The 18,675-nt window shown below is 37.0% G+C and overlaps 1 pseudogene; it reads right to left on the minus strand.

Annotated features, from left to right (window-relative positions):
- On the minus strand, positions 576-17,831 carry LOC100620847 (annotated as a pseudogene).

Below are 18,675 nucleotides of genomic sequence, written 5' to 3' on the forward strand. Positions count from 1 at the left end.
TCCACATTCATGGAGTTCCTGTTGTGGCGCAGCAGAAACGAATCCGACTAGGAACCATGTGGTTGCGGGTTTGATCCCTGGCCTCATCAGTGGGTTAAGGATCCCGTGTTGCTGTGGCTGTGGTGTAGGCTGGCAGCTGTAGTTCCGATTGGACCCCTGGCCTGGGAACATCCATATGCCACAAGTGTGGCCCAAAAAAGCAACCACATTCATCGAAAATAGAAAAGTATTCACAAAGAACTTTTAATTTAAATTTTATAGTTGCTTATAAAATGGCATTTGAAAGACTCACCTGTATAAGGAAACCAGAATCTAGTCAAGAGAGTTGGTGAAAAAGTGTAAATATAAACTGTACCACAGTGTTAGAAACCTCATAGTGTTATGTAGGGTAATCAGTAAAGATAACTTTATCTTTCTGGAGGGAAAGGTATTTAGTTATAAATTTAAAATACAGATTTAATATATGAATTCAGTAAGGAATACCTTTAAACATTACACTGCCACATAATCATTATCCACTTGGTGGAACAGTAAAAATGATGTACTTTTGAATATGTGTACATTAAACCAAAAGGTTAATTTTTACTTTTTCCTTTACTGGCAACTTTGCATGCATTTTTAGGTTTTGGTTCCCAGAGGGCATTTTTTAACCAATCTTGAAGCTGTGCCTCTGCCCAGCTTGCCAGCCTTTTTCTTGTCTGTTACTTCCTTCACTCTGTTCATGTATACTCTGGTTCTTTCCAATTCCTGCTTTACTGGATGTTCCTTAGGATTCACTCCCCGAGTTGCCAAATAAACCCCAAATATTAAATTTAATGTGTAAACAGAAACTAAATCCACTTTCACTTGTTCAAGTGGGTCCAACGTCTGCAACAATTCATTTCTAGAAACAGACATGGTTGTCAGCATCTCATCCAGAGAACCCACGGAGTTATCAAAAGTTGATAAACCCTCATGAATTTCTACTGAATAGTCTTTATTAGTTTCTTCCCCAGACACTATGACCAACTTGCTGGCCACCTACTCCTGCCTCCTGGCTGTTCATTAATTTTTTTTTTTTTTTTTTTTTGTCTTTTGTCTTTTTAGGGCCACACCCATAGCATATGGAGGTTCCCAGGCTAGGGGTCAAATCAGAGCTATAGCTGTCAGCCTATGTCATAGCCACAGCAACGTGGAATCCGAGCCACGTCTGTGACCTACACCACAGCTCACGGCAGTGCTGGATCCTTAACCCACTGAGTAAGGCCAGGGATTGAACCTGCGTCCTCATGGATGCTAGTCAGTTTCGTTAACCACTGAGCCACGATGGGAACTCCTTATTACATTTTTTAATAGTGGCTCTATTCTGTTTTTTAGAAGTGTCCAATTATTTCTAATTTTTTATTTTCAGTTCTCTCTGAGAGAGACAAATAAACGCCTCTTTGGTAGAGCCCCTCGGGCAGAGCCCAAGTCTGTCCCCACCTCCAGTCCTGTGTTTTGCAGTGTCTCAGATGTGGTAGACTCATTAAATGTATGTTGAACAAGTTATCGGAATCAATCCAGATTCCTCCTCCATGTTTTTTTTCCCTGTTATGTGTTATTGAAGATTTTCTTTCCCTTCGGGTTTTACATTTTTATGTATTTTTCTAAAATGGACAGAAAAAGATACTGAAGATTTATTAATGCTCTGAGTTTAGAAAGTGACAATTTCAGGTGATAATACTGCTCAAAGGCTGTAGGTAATTAAAAGAGTGAGAAATAAGGAGTTCCCATTGTGGCGAAGCAGAAATGAATCCAACTAGTGTCCGTGAGGACTTGTGTTCATTTCCTGGCCCCGTTCAGTGGGTTAAGAATCCACTGTTGCCCTGAGCTGTGGTGTAGGTAGCAGATGTGGCTTGGATCCCGAGTTGCTGTGGCTGTGGTGTAAGCCAGCAGCTGTAGTTCTGATTCGACACCTCGCCTGGGAAATTCCATATGCCATGGGTGCGGCCCTAAAAAGCAAAAAAAAAAAAAAAAAAAAAAAAAGTGCTAGAAATCACATTGTTTTGGAAAGACCACAGAATCATGGTGACTCATGCTTGAAATGATTCATATTATCCAGACAGCAGGAAGAATGAGGTGAAAATGAATGATGTTTTTTAAGCCCAGAATGCTCCTTCTTCTGGGTGGGCTGGCAGACCCAACTCCATGAGTAAATCCTACTAATGTTTCTGCACTGTTCTCTCTCCTTCCTTGTCTTATAACTGTGTGGTTGGTATCAGCAGTGATGGGATTCTGCTATGTGTTGTTTTGTTATTTCATCAATACCGTAGCTCTAACTTCTGGGAAGGCAGGGGATATAGCATCACTTTATAACCTCTCTCACATCATGAGTTTAGGAACATGCTCATAAAACTGAGCTTTACAGAAGGTGACTAAGGTTACTAGTTAAACATTAATTTTGGAAATCAAATTCAAGGGAAGAGAAAGCTTCTTTCTTAAGCCAGTATGGAGCTGATCGTTCAGAGTTGAGAAACAAGGATTACCAGGAATTGTGTCCTAAAGAATCATGTTCCCCACCTTTCATGATCCTGTCAACTATGAGAGAGAAAGTTATACCATGGTGGTATCCTGCAGATTTGGACTTGCAGTTACATGACCTGCTACTGGAAAGGGTCTCCAAAGGAAGTGTGGAAGTTACGCCAGTAGATAATGAATTTCCAACTTAACAAGGGGTGTTTAATGGTAGTGGCTATTATGATGATGATAATACAGATAATTTTTGAAAACATTTTGATAACCTAGTTCTGGGCTTTTTTTATAGATTAACCTTCTAAAATTGCGTGTCAGGGAGGTTAAGGAACTTGCACAGGGTCATAACAGCTAGCAAATGCTTAAGGTGAAGGCCCCCCATCCAAGTACCATTTTATGCATTTTATACATTTTATACATCCAACTTTCATCGTATTGGGAAATTGGGCTGCTCTCTGACTGCAGTAATTTCTCTAGAAAAATGAGCATCAACCCCTTCATCATACAGGTATTTTTCCTTTCAGCGTTTTTGGATGGATGTCTCAGTAGGTTCTGTACCTAAGGGGCATGACCCCAGGGGAACCATGTAATAATCCAAATTTCTTTTGCCTACTGCTTTCTTAATCACATCCCTTTGTTTCACAGAAGGAAAATAAGATGCTGATGCATGAATTGCTGAGTTATATTTTGTGAATATTCATCCTCAAATCAAAGGCCAACATGCTTTTTTAAAAAAAGTGTTACTTCCCTTTTACTGATGAGATAATAACCCTTAATTTTACAATGAATTTTCAGCAGGATTTCAAGTATTTTCATGTCATTTACATCCATCATATCAATGTCTGAGTCAACTCAAAAGTACTCCCCTACTCACTCCATTTCTCTAATAGTAATTGCATTTAATTTTTCTTGGCCAAGTCATTATTTCAATTTTATAGCCCATTTTGTGGGCATTAAGTTGTCACTGAATTATCATTTTAGAAGTACATTAATCCAAACCTACCTGATGTCTCAAAAACTGGAACAATCAGAAGAGTGGCATAGCCCCTATGAGAGAATGCCATACAACTTACAAGGTATGCTATCTTTCTGGTATAGCATCTGAGCAGTGCAGGCTACCTGCTGAGGTAGCTTTCTGGGTCCAAGTGGTTAGTTGTTTCCTGTTGTCTCCTGTATAAAGATACTTTGTAACAGGTACATTACTGGTCCATTTATTAAAATAAGGGTGTCCCAGTCTTCTAGGATCCGCATGTAAATAACTGAGTGAACTTATATAGGAAAAATATAGAAGCAAATGATTTGTTCTTTTTGGCAGTGAAATTTTAGTGTGTGTATACTTATTGATACTGTAATGTATAACCATAAGATCTGTTTTTAAAAATTAAGTACAATGAAAAAACTTCTGTGGTTAGCTTTTCAAATAAGTAAATCATTTTGGAAGGTTTCAAGTCTGGGGAAATTGACCACATGGTAGAGCTGAATTCCTGAAAGATGAATCAACAGTCCATATTTCAGGCAAGATCCTGAGAGACATGGTTCATGAGCCTGATCTCTGCAGGGTGAGGCTCCAGGGCCTGGTTCTACAGGTGGAGTCCAGTAGCAGGAGTGCTGACCCGGGACACAGCCCTGTAGCTCAGTGCTTCACGAACTGTCTGTGAAGAAAGACCATTAAAAACACTGTCCAATGAATTGTGGACTTTTTTTCACTTTTGTAAAATATGAAAAAAAAAAAGATGACTTACTAGGAAAATTAAAAAAGCCTAACATTATGTCATAATAAGTATAATCTAAACAAACATAACAAGAAAAGAGAAAATAATCATGAATTTGAAGATGTTGACTCATGTAGATTTATTTCTATGGAAATAAGACAGATTCTTTTTTTGTTTGCTTTTGCTTTTTAGGGCCGCACCCGAGACATATGGAAGTTTGGAAGTGCCCAGGCTAGGGTCGAATCAGAGCTATAGCAGCCGGCCTATGCCACAGCCATGGCAACGCTGGTCCCTTAACCCATTGAGCAAGGCCAGGGATCGAACCCACATCCTCATGGATTCTAGTTGGATTCGTTTCCACTGTGCCACTAAGGTAACTCCCAATAAGACGGATTCTAAACCTCAATCTCTAGTGGTCAAAGGCTGGTAGTACGTTTGCTATCAGGTTAGAATTGATTTAGAAATATTGTCATGTGCCATTTATTGGACACTATTTGATTTTACATTAATCTCCTTTATTTAATTCTCATGAAAATCCTGTAATAGGTTTAACTGCCATCTTATACATGAGGAATCTGAGTCTTAGCCTGGTGAGCAATCAAATTAAGATCATACAATTAGAAAATACGTGAGTGTTTGAGGATCTGTGTCCAGGGGTGTCAAACTCTGTCTTGCAGCGGGACACCTGTAGGGAACTGGATCTGACTGGGTCTGTAGGTCAGTGTGAGCCAGCCAGGAAGAGTGGAGTCAGACAGAGGCAGAGGGCACTCAAGAGGGAATGAACTCATAGGACTTCCAGGCTGTAGCCCTTCCCAAGGCTCTGGAAACTTTGTGTGGCCTCTGAGACTGAGAAGCGCCCTCAAGTGGCAGGTGTGGTTCAGAGAAGCAATTGTGACATGATGGTGACAGATTTCACCACCAGATGTCCTTCATGGTTAATCTTTTCTTCTCTCTTCTTTTTTCTTTTCTTCCTCTTCTTTTCTTTTTTAAAATTTCTTGCACGTTTTGGGCAATTACACTTTTAATTTTTTTTCCGAGTTATCAGTACCTTGGAGAAACAAGAAAATGTGTCCTTCTTCTTCTCCCCAGGAACTGTGCAACCCTAGAAAGTGACTAAAGGCTGGGAATCTTATGACATTGCTTGTACAGTGTGTGTATTTGGGTCAGGTGACTTGAACCTTAGGAAAGTATTTGTTGGCGTTCTCTCGTGGTGCAGCGGGTGAAAGATCTGGCATTGTCACTGCAGTGGCTTGGGTTGTTGCCTTGGCCCAGGTTCTGTCTGTGGCCTGGGAACTCCCACATACAACAGACCTGGCCAAAAAAAAAAAAAGTCATTGTCGAATATTCAACTTCTAGGCAGAGGAAGATGAAGCTGAAAGATAGGATAATTTTAGGAGCAAAAAAAAAAAAAAAAAAGAAAACCATAAAGGTATATATTATTATGAAAATTAAAGAAAAAAGTGCATTTTAAAAACGAAGAGAAACTTAACGTAGCAAGGATGTCACTTCTCAATTGATCTATAGGTTTAATAAAATTCCTACCAAAATCCCAGCACGATTTTTGGTAAACATAAACAAGCTTACTCTAAAATTTCTGTGGAAAAGCACAGGCTGTAGAACAGCTAAAACAATCCCAGGAGAGAACAAAGTAGAAGGAATCACTCTATGCAGTGTTCAGGTTCCCCACACAGCTGCAGCAATTGTGGCCATGTGGTATTGGAGAGCCCTGGGCACATAGATCAGTGGAATAGACTAGAGAACCCGGAAATAGGAGCGCACAAATATACCTGACTAATCCTTCACAGAGTTGCAAAAGCAATTCAGTAGAAGGAAGATAGCCTTTGTAACAAGTGGTGCCTGAGCAAGTGGACACCATAAACAAATAAACAGGGAGTTCCCTTCATGACTCAGTGGATAATGAACCTGACTAGGATCCATGAGGTTGCGGGTTCAATCCCTGGCCTCGCTCAGTGGATTAAGGATCTGGCATGGTTATGAGCCGTGGTGTAGATCACAGACTCGGTTTGGAGCCTGCGCTGCTATGTGGCTATGGTGTAGGCCAACAGCTGTGTAGCTCTGATTTGAGCCCTAGCCTGGGAACTTCCATGTGCCACAGGTGTGGCCCTAAAAAGCAAAAAACAAACAAAAAACAAAAACAAAAGGAAATGAAGAAACTTAAATCTAAATCTCACACCTTACATAAAAGTTAACTGAAGACGAATCACAGACTTTAATGTAAAACTATACATATGTAAAATATATTACTGTAAAATGTAGGGTTTTTTTTTGTTTTTTTTTAAAGTTTTAAAAATTTTTAAAATTGTTAACAGTGTTTGTGAAATGTAGTTTTTATAAAAAAAGAGCAAACCTTTAGAATGAAGGGCTAGGTGAAAAATTCTCAGATTTCTTAAAAAAGAATTCTTTTTATGAAAAGCACAATTCATAAAAGAAAAAAAATATTTTTTTTACTTAAGACCTTGAATTTCACTTGTTAAGGACTAATTGGTTTTGTGACCCTAGCTAGCACTAGGCAGTTACGAAAGAACAGAGTTCATTTTAAAATCCACCAAATATTTACTGAGGGCCAGCTGTGGTGTTATGTTGAGTGAAAAGAGCCAGTCTCAGAAGGTTACATACTATATAATTCTATCTATAGACTACTCTTAAAGTGACAGAATATATAATGGTGAACAGACCAGTGGTTGCCAAAGTCAGATTCGGGGGTGTGACTATGTCAGAATAATACAAGGGGGTTTCTTTGTGCTTATGGAAGAGTTCTGTATTCTTAAGGGAGTGTTTGGGGAATGGTAGAACTGCTCTAAATTCTTATTATGGTGGTCATTACATGAGTCAATACATGTGGTAAATAAATTACACACACACACTAGTGTATATAAAATCCAAAGAAGTTATAAGGTTTAATTAATATACTACACAAATATCAATTTTCTGGTTTTGGTAATTATGATTATACAAATATGGGAGCTGGGAGAAGAGTACCCAGGAGATTTTGTACTAGTTTAGCAGCTTTTACATGAATCTAAAATCTTTTCAAAATGAAAATTAAAAGCAATACAAGACAAACCACAACAAAACAAACCTAGGTGGATGTGAGGTTGTAAATGTAAGGATTAAAGATGGTATTTGAAAAAGAGAAAGGGAAAGCAGAGGTGAACGACATGATGGAATCTAATGCAGACACACTGGATTCAGATTCCTGTTCTTCCTTTTGCTACATGTCACCTTGGGCAGATTAGTTAACCTCTCCATGCTTTAGTCGACTTGTCTTTCAAATGGAGACATAGTAGTATCTATGCCAAAGAAAGGGTTATTGGGAAGGGGTTATAAAAATATGTATGTAAAACAGTATTGACACTTGAAAAAGACTCAGAAAACTTGCCTTATTTGCTTAGAGACATGGGGGAAGGAGCTGTTAAGGCTTGGGTTAAAGTGGCTGTGAGAACGCAGTCAAGTGCCAGATCCCAGAACAGTGGCAGAATCATCATGGAGAGACGGGCAGGGGTGCTGGTCAGTGGAGGAGGATGCTTGCCATGTAGAAGACACCAGTGGGTTTGGGGTCAGGACATTAGGAAGATACAGAGAAGAGGATTTACGACAGTGATTTAAACTACCTCTTCCCTCTCAGAAAGTTTGAGCCAAAAGAATAAAAGCAAAGCTGAAGTGCTTAATATTGATCTCTGGAATATTTGGAGGAAAGTAAAGTTGTGTAGGATATAAAAACATGTTTACTTTTGTTCTAATCTGAGTGCCTTGGGAAGTGAGTGTTGCTGATGGATGTTGTGTCAGAGATGACTTTATTAGGTTCTTAATAAAGTCTAACATAATTTTTCAAAAACTATTAATTGAATAGGAACTGGAGATATTGAGGTGAGTAAAATCGGTTTTTGCCTTCAAAAATCTCATACCCTGATGAAAGAGTCAGTGAATGAAAGTCAATGAAATATAGGATATTCACTTAGTCTATGAGATAAGAATTTAAGGTGCTTGGTGGGGAAGGCTTCCCAGAAGATGCCATCCTTAAACCTGCATTTGAGCAGGACTTCCTCTGAGATGAGAGAGTTTATGGGGTCTCTGGGGCTAAGAAGCAGTCTTCAGTTTGAAAGTAGAAGCATGAATCCCTATCAAAATACCAATGACATTTTTCACAGAACTAAAACAAATGATTCTAAAATTTGTTCTTGAAACACAAAATACCCTAAATAGCTAAAACAATCTTGAGAAGGAAGAACAAAGAAGAAGATTTTACACTCCCTGACTTAAAACTATGCTACAAAGCTATATTAATCAAAACCATATGGCAGTGGCATAAAACAAGATGCATAAATTGATGGAACAAAAGAGAAAGCCCAGAAATAAATCCACATTTAGATTTAGGTCAGTTTACCTACAACAAAAGAGGCAAGAATGGGGAAAAGACAACTTCTTCAGTAAATGGTGTTGGAAAAACTACAGCTACATGCAAAAGAATCAAATTACCTTCTCATGCCGTATATAAATTAAACTCAAAATGGATTAAAAACTTGAATATAAGACCTAAAAACGTAAAACTCCTAGAAGAAAACAGGCAATATACTCTTCAGCATTGTTCATAGCAGTATATTTTTCTAATGTCTCCTCAGGCAAGAGAGACAAAAGCAAAAATAAATAAATGGGACTACATCAGACTAAAAACCTTTGCACAGTGAATAAAAATATCAACAAAATGAAAAGGCCTACTGAATGGGAGGATATATTTACAAACATATATCTGATAAGGGGTTAATACCCCCGATATACAAAGAACCCATACAACTCAACATCAAAAAAGCAAACACCCCAATTAAAAATTCAGGACCTGAATAGATTTTTCCGAAAGAAGACATATAGATGACCAACAAACACAGAGAAAGATGCTCAGTATCACTAATCATCAAGGAAATACAAATAAAACTACAACGAAATACCATCTCACACCTGTGAGAAGAACTAATCTCAAAAAGACAGGTAACAAATATTGGTGAGCATGTGAAGAAAAGGGGACCCTCGTGCTCTGTTGCTGGGAATGTAAATTGGTGAAGCCATGGTGGAAAAACAGTATGGAGATTCTTCAAAAAATTAAAAAGAAAACAACTGTACAAACCAGTAGTTCCACTTCTGGGTATTTTCCCAATGAAAACAAAAATACTCTTTTGAAAAGATGTGGACACCCCTATGTTCATTGTGCATTATTTATAATAGCTATGATATGGAAGGAACCTAAGTGTTCATTGGTGGGTGAATGGATAAAGAATATATGGCATATATACACATATGTAATTAAATATGAGCCATAAAAAAGAATGAACTCTTGCCATTTATGACAACATGGATGGACCTAGATGATATTATGTTAAGTGAAATAAGTCAAAGAATGACAAATACTTTATGATTTCACTTGTGTGTGGAATCTAAAAAAAAAAACAACAACAAATGAAGAAACATAAAACAGAAATAGAGCCATTGACATAGAGAACCAATAGGTGGTTGTCGGAGGGGAGGAAGGCAGGGGGATGAGTAAAGTAGGTGAGGGAGATTTTCCAGTTAGAAAATCAATGAGTCATGGTGATGGAATGTACAGCATGGGGAATATAGTGGATAATGTTGTAACAACTTTGTAAGGTGACAGATGGTAACCAGGTATATTGTGATCATTTTTTTTAATGTATAAAAATATTGAATCATTATGTTATGTACCTGGAACTAACATAGTATTGTAGGTAAGTTATAATTAATTTTTTTAAAAAGGTATCAGCATGAGAATTTATTTTTGGCCAATACCATGGGCCGCTAAACCAAGAACCATTCATGGTGTCTTCATATTTACTCATTGACTCTTTCTCAGGTCTAAGTCCCATATACTAGAAAGGATGAGCAGCCTGGATATGTTTGGTGCTTAGCTTTCCTGTTTTTCCAAGGGAGAAATGGAGACTGACCCCATCCCAATATTAGCAAGCAGAGGTGGGGGAGTGGGGAACATAGGCCTGGCCTGCCCCGGTCTCCAGTCCCAGAGGCACACCCTGTTCTCTTCCTCTTCTCCTCGTGAGTTATTGCCTTCTGGAGTAAGAGGTGAATGAGATGTGGTACAGGCCTCATCTCTTGGGGTCCTTGAGTTTTCCCCATGATCCTTTTCTGATTTTATAGGATACTCCCAAACACACCTGGCTTTTGCACTATTCATGAGTTCTTTTTATGGATACAGTATATCATAAAATCTTCGTGTTTTTCATTCAAGCAAAGCAAAACTGCTGCTGTAGGAAATAAATTCTCTCCAGTGTTGGAAGGTAGAATATTTCTGAGAGCAGAGCCGTATTTAAGCATAAAGAACAGAGATACATTTGCAGCAACATGGATGGAAGTAGAGACTCTCACGCTAAGTGAAATAAGTGAGAAAGAGAAGGACAAATACCATTTGATATTGCTTATATCTGGAGTCTAATACACTGAACAGATGAACCTATCTACAGAAAAGAAACTCATGGACTTGGAGAACAGACTTCTTGTTGCCAAGGGGGAAAGGGAGGAGGAGGGAATGGGATGGACTGGGTGGTTGGGGTTAGTAGATGCAAACTTTTGCTTTTGGAGTAGATAAGCAATGAGACCCTGCTGTATATAGCACAGGGAACGATATCTAGTCACTTGTGATGGAACATGATGGAGGATTATGTGAAAAAAAGAATGTATATAAATGCATAATTGGGTCACTTTGCTGTATAGCAGAAATTGATAGAACATGGTAAATCGACCATGATAAAAAAATTTTTTTAAAGAACAGATATAAACAAAGAAGCCACCTCTTAGAAATTTTCTATTCTAGACCCTTGCCATCTGAGAGTGAATATCCAAACTCAAAAACTTTATTATTTTAAAAAGTATTTTGACCAGAGCTTCTATCACGAGTCTAGTTGTATATCTGTCACATCTCTGTTGGTAGGATGCACCACTATTCTATATGACACTAAGAAAGAAAAATGCTGCCACTTAACCCATGACACTGTGAAGTTTCAAAGATGTTATAACGTGAAAAGTGAATCATAAAATTGATATAAGATGGTCTATCTTTAGATAGGAGGTAGAGGTTTTTTTGGTCTAAAAAGAGACAGTAGGAGAAAGGATGAGGGATTTGTGGCCAGGCTGAAGTTTGATCCCTCTGTTACTAGACATCTCTCTGGGAAGGGAGGTTTCTTTAAGCTCCATTTTTTTTTTTCATCTGTAGAATGGAATCACCCCCATCTTAACTGGGTTGAGTGGAGGAATAAAATGATTTACTGCATATAATGCTTCTACCCTAAAACCTGTCAGATGGTGTATATTTAACAAAAAATAGTTTCTCTTCCCCTTATTTAAGCCCATCGATTTCTTGTATTAATTTAGATGTTTCTTCTTGTTTCAGTCCTTTGATGAGTAGGCATGGTTCCACCTTGAGACACCTTATACTGAGGAGTGTTAGAGCACAGCATTGCATTTTCTTGCCCTGCTCATCTCCTTGCCCTTTTTCCTCATCCCTGCTCTGCTGGTTGAAATATAGACCTCACTGACTCATTACCTGGACTGCTTAGTACTGAGCCGCATGCAGGGTGGGGTCATTTGCCTCTGGATATCTCTTATAGTCCTTGATTTCACCTCCTTTGGCTTATTCCGTGCTTGGTTGAGTATCCATATAGCATCACAAAAAGAGCAACTTTTTGTTGCTCCCATTATAGAACATTAGCTTGGCTCTGCAAGGTTATTCAGTGTCTTCCTCTTAGATAATGCTGTAGAATGTTGGTAAATGTTGCTTCTTCATTTTCTCTCTTGTCTCTGATAATTCCTTTTTAAAAATTAAAAAATTTAATACCTCTCCTTTTTTTAAATTTTATTGTGATGTAGTTTATTATGATGTTGTGTTAGCTCCAGGTTTACAGCAAAGTGAATCAGTTATACATTTATACATATATCTATACATATATAATTTTTAAAAATTTTATTGGAGTGTAGTTGACTTACAATGTTGCATTAGTTTCAAGTGTGCAGCAAAATGAATCAGTTACCCATATGTGTGTGTATATGTGTGTGTGTGTGTATATATATATACACACACACACACATATCCATTCTTTTTTTCACTTATAGGTTATTACAAACTAGAGTGGATTTCCCTGAGCCATTCAGTAGGTTCTCTGATAACATTCTAGTCATACTCTCTCTCACTCATATCTTCTCTGACTTCATCTCACTTCATTGTATCTTCACCAACTCTACTCCCTTTATTATCTCTTCAAAGGGATTCACTTTACTTCATTTCTTCAGAAATTATAGCATCCACCTTCTTTAAAGGTGCTTTCTCCAAAAAATAATACCAAAGAAAAGCAAAGAGAGAAAGAAAAGAAGGAAGGAAGGAAAACACCTTTTTCCACACTTTCTGGATTTTGTGGTTTGGTATTGCATTCCTATGTTTTAAAAATGTGATATTAATTTAAGAAGCATAAAGAAAGGTAAATCACATTTTAGTGGGCAGAAAATATGAACAGAAAGTAAAAAGAAATTCAGTTAATAGAATACTGTTCTATTTCACTAGCAATAAGAAACTATCAAGATGACCTATGATGAAGGAGAGAGTGGTAATTTATTTAAATTATTCCAAGTTTAGGCGAATGGGATACACCTGTCTTTTATGGGGACTGTATATCTTAACAACAAACTATAAAGAAAAAATTGTCACACGTGAAAACAAACCATTTATTGAAATCCCTTTAATTCAGTATTTCACTGACTTGTAAAATTCTGTAATAAAGTGATAAAAGAAGAATAAAAATGAATGTTGGTATTTTAATAGATAAATGAAAAGACATATATAGATGGGTAGAGAGGTAGGTAAAGATGCACAGTCAGAATCACCTAGGTAGAGATAGTCAGTTTATCAACAGGGTAAATGGGTAAAGTAACTTTGGTATTTCCAAGTGATAGATGATTATGCAATCATTAAAATGAGAATATGGCAAGATAAAAATACATGCATGAAAACTATTATGAATGTTATGTAATGAAAAGTATGTGTCTGTTGATTAATATGAATACAGATGACCATAAACAGAACTGAATTTTAACCATCATCATTTAATAAGTATAGTTTGAGGACCTACTATGTGTCATACTGTTTTAGGTACTGTGGTTTTAGTGGTAAGCTCAATAGACAAATCCTGGTATCTTGTATTCTAAGCAGGAGAAGCAAACAATCAAATAAATGACAGAAACATCAAATTCTGATAAGTGAGTTACCAGACAGAGAATTAAGATGGAGTGGGAGAGTGTCCAAGAACGAGGGAAATTGTGTGGTCAGAAGAGGCCATTTGAAGAAGTTTTATGTTGTTGCTGTTTTTTCCTATCATGTCTTAAAATTCTTAAAATAAGTCTCTTTCCAATTCAAAAGTATATTTCAGAAGTTATTTAAAGTGATAACTAGTTACCTAAATTTTTAAATCTCAATTATTTGGATTCCATAGAAGGAATTTAAAATAGTGTTCCTTAAACTGCTGCACGTTAGAATCACATGAGAGTTTTTAAAACTTCAAGATTTCTTAAAGCAAAAAAAAAAAAAGTATGTGTCTGATTCGTTTAATAAGTTTTAATAAAGTTTCTTCCTATCTCATGACTTGGATTGTTCTTATCATAAACGTAGATTCACTGCAGCTGTTTCCTGCAAAATGCAAAAAGCGTAACTTTAACAAGTTTCATTTCCTATACAGATAAACGCACAGAGCTGTTTGTAGACCTCCTGGTGGCTCTTTCCCTGCAGAAGCTGATGAAAAATGGTGTCCATCAGCTACACTATAATCTCTTTGACATTTTAGGGGCAGTAACTTCTCCCTTCATCGATCTCACTTGGTCCTGTCCTTGATGCTGCAGCCCACAGATTTGTTTCTACTGTATTGGCTGTTGTGGTTTTTCCTATCAAAGCGGAGGAAATATTGTTTTTCAGATCAAGAACATTGTAAAAGCTCCACGCAGTTGTAAGTTGTTTAGAATGTCAGTAAGTTGGAAGTAATACACCTGATCCCTAGCTCTTTAGTGAAAAGAAGTGTGCAGACTTTGCAATATCCTCTTGACCACTCACCTGGGAAGCATATTAATGCATCTAAATAATGTAAACGCCACAAGGGCAGGATTTTTTGTCTGTGCTGTTCAATGCTCATATCCTCATCACGGAGAAGAACGAGCCCTAAGAGCAATAAATACTTGAATGTGTTAAGTGAATGTACCTTGTATCTCTCCGTGTGTGCTGGGTTTTAGACCACCCACCATTCTGGGTAACTCCTTGCCCTGCTTCTCATTTAAACCCTCAGTCATCTCTCTCCTTTTACAACCAAACATTCCCAAAGCAGAGTCTGCTCTCCCAGCCTAAATGTTTTCATGTCACATTCACTTTTTTTTTTTCAATGAATTGCAGTCTTTCTTCTCTCCTTGATACCTTTCTAAAATTGCTTCCCCCTAATGCCACTAGTGATGACCTGATAGCTGAATCTAGTGGCCTCTATTCAATCCTCATTCTTTAGGATTTCTCAGCAACACTCCTCTGCTTCCTCCTTGTCCTTTGAGACATTTGTCCTTCCTTAGCTTTCAAGGCAGAACACTCTCTTAAGTCCCTCTCCCACTTTCTTAGACATCTTCAATTTATTTTTATTTTTTAAAAGCATTTATTCTGAAATCTGACAAAGTCAAATAGATGGATTTGATACTTGACAGAACAGTATTAGTTTTGTTGTTCATAAGATAACCATTCTTATCCCAATTATTAAAAAATTTTTTAAGCAGGAAGACACTTTTTTAAAAAGTAGCAAAACATGACTAGAATATGACTAAGTACTAGTTTATGGAATCAAGGATTAATTTACACTAATTATGCAGTGCATGAAACTAAGCGATTAAATATTAAAATATGTCGAAGGTAGTAAGAAAACATCTTCCCATGTGATTACTGAAATAGAAGTCAGGTTGTTACACTGTGCCTATCTGATATTGCCTCTTCCTTTTAAATCACATTGCTTTTTTTCTTATTGTTGAACTTTAAGTACTCTTTGTATATTTTGGATAAAAGTCCTTTATCTAAAATGTCTTTTGCAAATATTTTCTCCCAGACTGTGACTTGCCTTCTCATTCACTTGACATCATCTTTTGTAGAAGAGTGTTTTTTGTTGTTGTTTAATTTGAAAGGAGTTTAGCTTATCAATTATTTCTTTCATATTCTTGAGTCTTTGGGGTGTTGTATTTAAAAAGTCATTTTCATATCTGAAGTCACCTAGGTTTTCTCCTATGCTGTTTCTACGATTTTCATAATGTTTTTTACAAAATGTTACCCATTTTTTAGTTAATTCTATGAAAGATGTCAAGTCTGTGTCTAGATTTTTTTTTTTTTTTTTGCATGTGGATAGCTGGTTGTTTCATCACTATTTGTTAAAAAGACTTTATTTGCCTAATTGCATTGCCTTTGCTTCTTTGTTAGTTGACTTTATTTTTTTTTAATGATTTTTATTTTTTTCTTTCATAGCTGGTTTACAGTGTTCTGTCAGTTTTCTACTGCATAGCAAGGTGACCCAGTCACACACACACATTCTTTTTCTCACATTATCATGCTCTATCATAAGTGACTAGATAAAGTTCCCAGTGCTGTTCAGTGTAGGGTCTCATTGCTTATCCATACCAAAGGCAATAGTTTGCATCTATATTTCACCTTCACTAATTTCACTTTCTCTGACGGCCAGCCACATGTGAGCATTCCTTACAAAGTGTTACCCTTCCTTGGAAATACTCACTCGCTCAGTAGCTTACCAATTTTAGGTGAATACTTCATGCATTGCCATCTTGTTTCAACCCTGTTCTCTCCTCTGATTTTCAGACTTGCATTTCCAGTTATTTGTAATGCATATTGTAATGAATCTTCAGTTTGTGGTGTACAGTGATAGAACTGGTCCAATTTGAGCTCATGGTGCAGTTCCCATGCTTCTGCTTTTCACAGCTTCCTCTCTCTCCATCATCACCATCTATTGACCTTCTTACTCACCATCATCCAAACTGAAACTGAGAGGTGTCTTTTATTTCTTCCTCTTTTTCACTCTTTATAGCGAACAAATTCCTTCACATTTATTAAATCATTCTACCCCAAAATATCTTTAAAACATGCACCCTGCATTTCTAGTCCCTAATTCAAGTCTAGTTTCCTGTTTACTTCTGCTGTCACTCTTACTAAACTATTAATTTTATTTTCCTTCTTCCTTACTCAGTTCATCACCAAGGATTCCCTAATGCTTATGGATTAAATTACAGATGCTGTAGGCATTTAGGACCCTGCATAGTGTGTGTGGTTCCAGCCTTTCTCTATTTCCTTAAGTCTAATTATATCCTGATTTAACCATGATCCATTTAGGTTATTCTATCATTGGCTCTGAATACAACTAGAATGTTTCTGTTTTCATCTTTTGTAGGTATTGTTCCTCTTACCTGGAATAGTCTTTCCTTTTTCATTTATTATATAAATTCTACTTATTCTTTAAGATTCAACTCAAATCCCTCCTGTCCCGTGAGATTTCCTTGTAATACCCTGACCTTCATTGAGCCCACTCCTATAATATTACTGAGCAATAATTTTGTGTTGGGCATTAGCACATTTTACTGTTATGTAGTACTTCCTGACTGTCTTACATCACTTAACATATCTTTAAAAAATATTATTATTATTATTTTGTCTTTTTTAGGGCCGCATCTGCGGCACATGGAGGTTTCCACGTGAGGAGTCGAATTGGAGCTACAGCTGCTGGCCTACACCACAGCCACAGCAACGCTGGATCCTTTACCCATGGAGCGAGGCGAGGGATTGAACGTGCGTCCTCAGGGATGCTAGTCAGAGTCATCTCTGCTAAGCCAGGATGGGAACCTCTAAAATTACTTTTATTGGGATATGATTCACACACCTTTTAAAGTGTTTTTAATGTAGCCACAAAATTATGTAACCATCATTGTACCATTACATAATTACAGAATATTTTCATAACTCCAAAAGAAACCTAATTAATTAATGAGCAGTCACTCTCTATTTCTCCTCCTGCTGCCCCAAGCCTCTATCTATTTTTTTGTTTTTATAGATTTGCTCATTATGGGCATTTCATATAAATGGCATCATATCATATACAGTTTCTTATACCTGCTTCTAGTACTTAATACGATGTTTTCCAGGCTCACCTGTGTTGTGACATACACTACTAGAACATCATTCCTTTTGCAGGCTGAATAATGTTTTAGTATATGGATATACCAGATTTTCTTTATCTGTTCATCAGCTGATAGACGTTTGGGTTGTTTCCACTCTTTGCCTATTATAAATAATAATGCTCCTATGAACATTTGTATGAAAGTTTCTATGTGATCTTATATTTTTCTCTTGGGTGTATATACTGGACTGCTGGGCCTTTTTGAGGAACTAACAAACACTTTTTCAAAGCAGCTACACTATTTTACATTACCACCAGCAATGTATGAGGGTTCTAATTTCTCCAAATCCTAACCAGACTCGTTACTTTCTTTTTGAGTGTAGCCCTCGCCGTGGGTGAAGTCATAGCTCATTGTGGTTTTGATTTGCATTTCCCTAGTGACTAGTGACCTTGAGCATCTTTTCATATGCTTATTAATCATTTGTATATTTTCTTTGGACAAATATATATTCAGATCCTTTGCCCAATTTTAATTTGGGTCATTTGTCCTTTTACTGTTGAATTGTCAGCATTGCACATTCTGGAAATGAGATTTTTATCAGATATATAATTTGCAGCTATTTTCTCCCCTTCTGTGTGTTGTTTTCACTTTCTTTATAGTGCCCTTTGAAACACAGAAGTTTTTAATTTTAATGATCATTTTTTTTCTTATTTGTTTATACTTTTGGTGTCAGACCTAAGAAACCATTGCCTAAACCAAGGTTATGAAGTTTACGCCTATGTTTTCTTCTATGGGTTTTATAGTTTTAGCTCTTATATTTAGGCCTCTGATCCATTTTGAGTTAATTTTTGTATGCGATATAAGGTAAATGTCCAATTTTGCTCCTTTGCTTGTGGCTCTCTAGTTTTCCCACCACAATTTATTAAAAAGATTATTCTTTTCCTGTCGAATTTTCTTGAATTGCTACTACTTATCTTTAAACACATTATTTTTTGTCATCTCCATCTTGGCACTAAGATTTTTGAGGGCAGGGGGCTTCTCTTATCTTTAGACGTATGCCGCCAGTACTCAACAGTATGCCGTACTCATAGGAGGTGCCTGGTAGATATATAACTAGTGCCTGCCTTTCCAAGCAGATAGTAAGCTCTGAAAGGAGAGGACTCTGCTTATTTTTGCTTACTGGTAGGGTGGAATCAGTAAGGCTTTTTTTTTTTTTTTGGATGATTGAATTAATGATTTCCCAGTGATTTATGTC

The sequence above is a fragment of the Sus scrofa genome, chromosome 2 (genome assembly GCF_000003025.6).
Source record: "Sus scrofa isolate TJ Tabasco breed Duroc chromosome 2, Sscrofa11.1, whole genome shotgun sequence".
Taxonomy (NCBI): Eukaryota; Metazoa; Chordata; class Mammalia; order Artiodactyla; family Suidae; genus Sus; species Sus scrofa.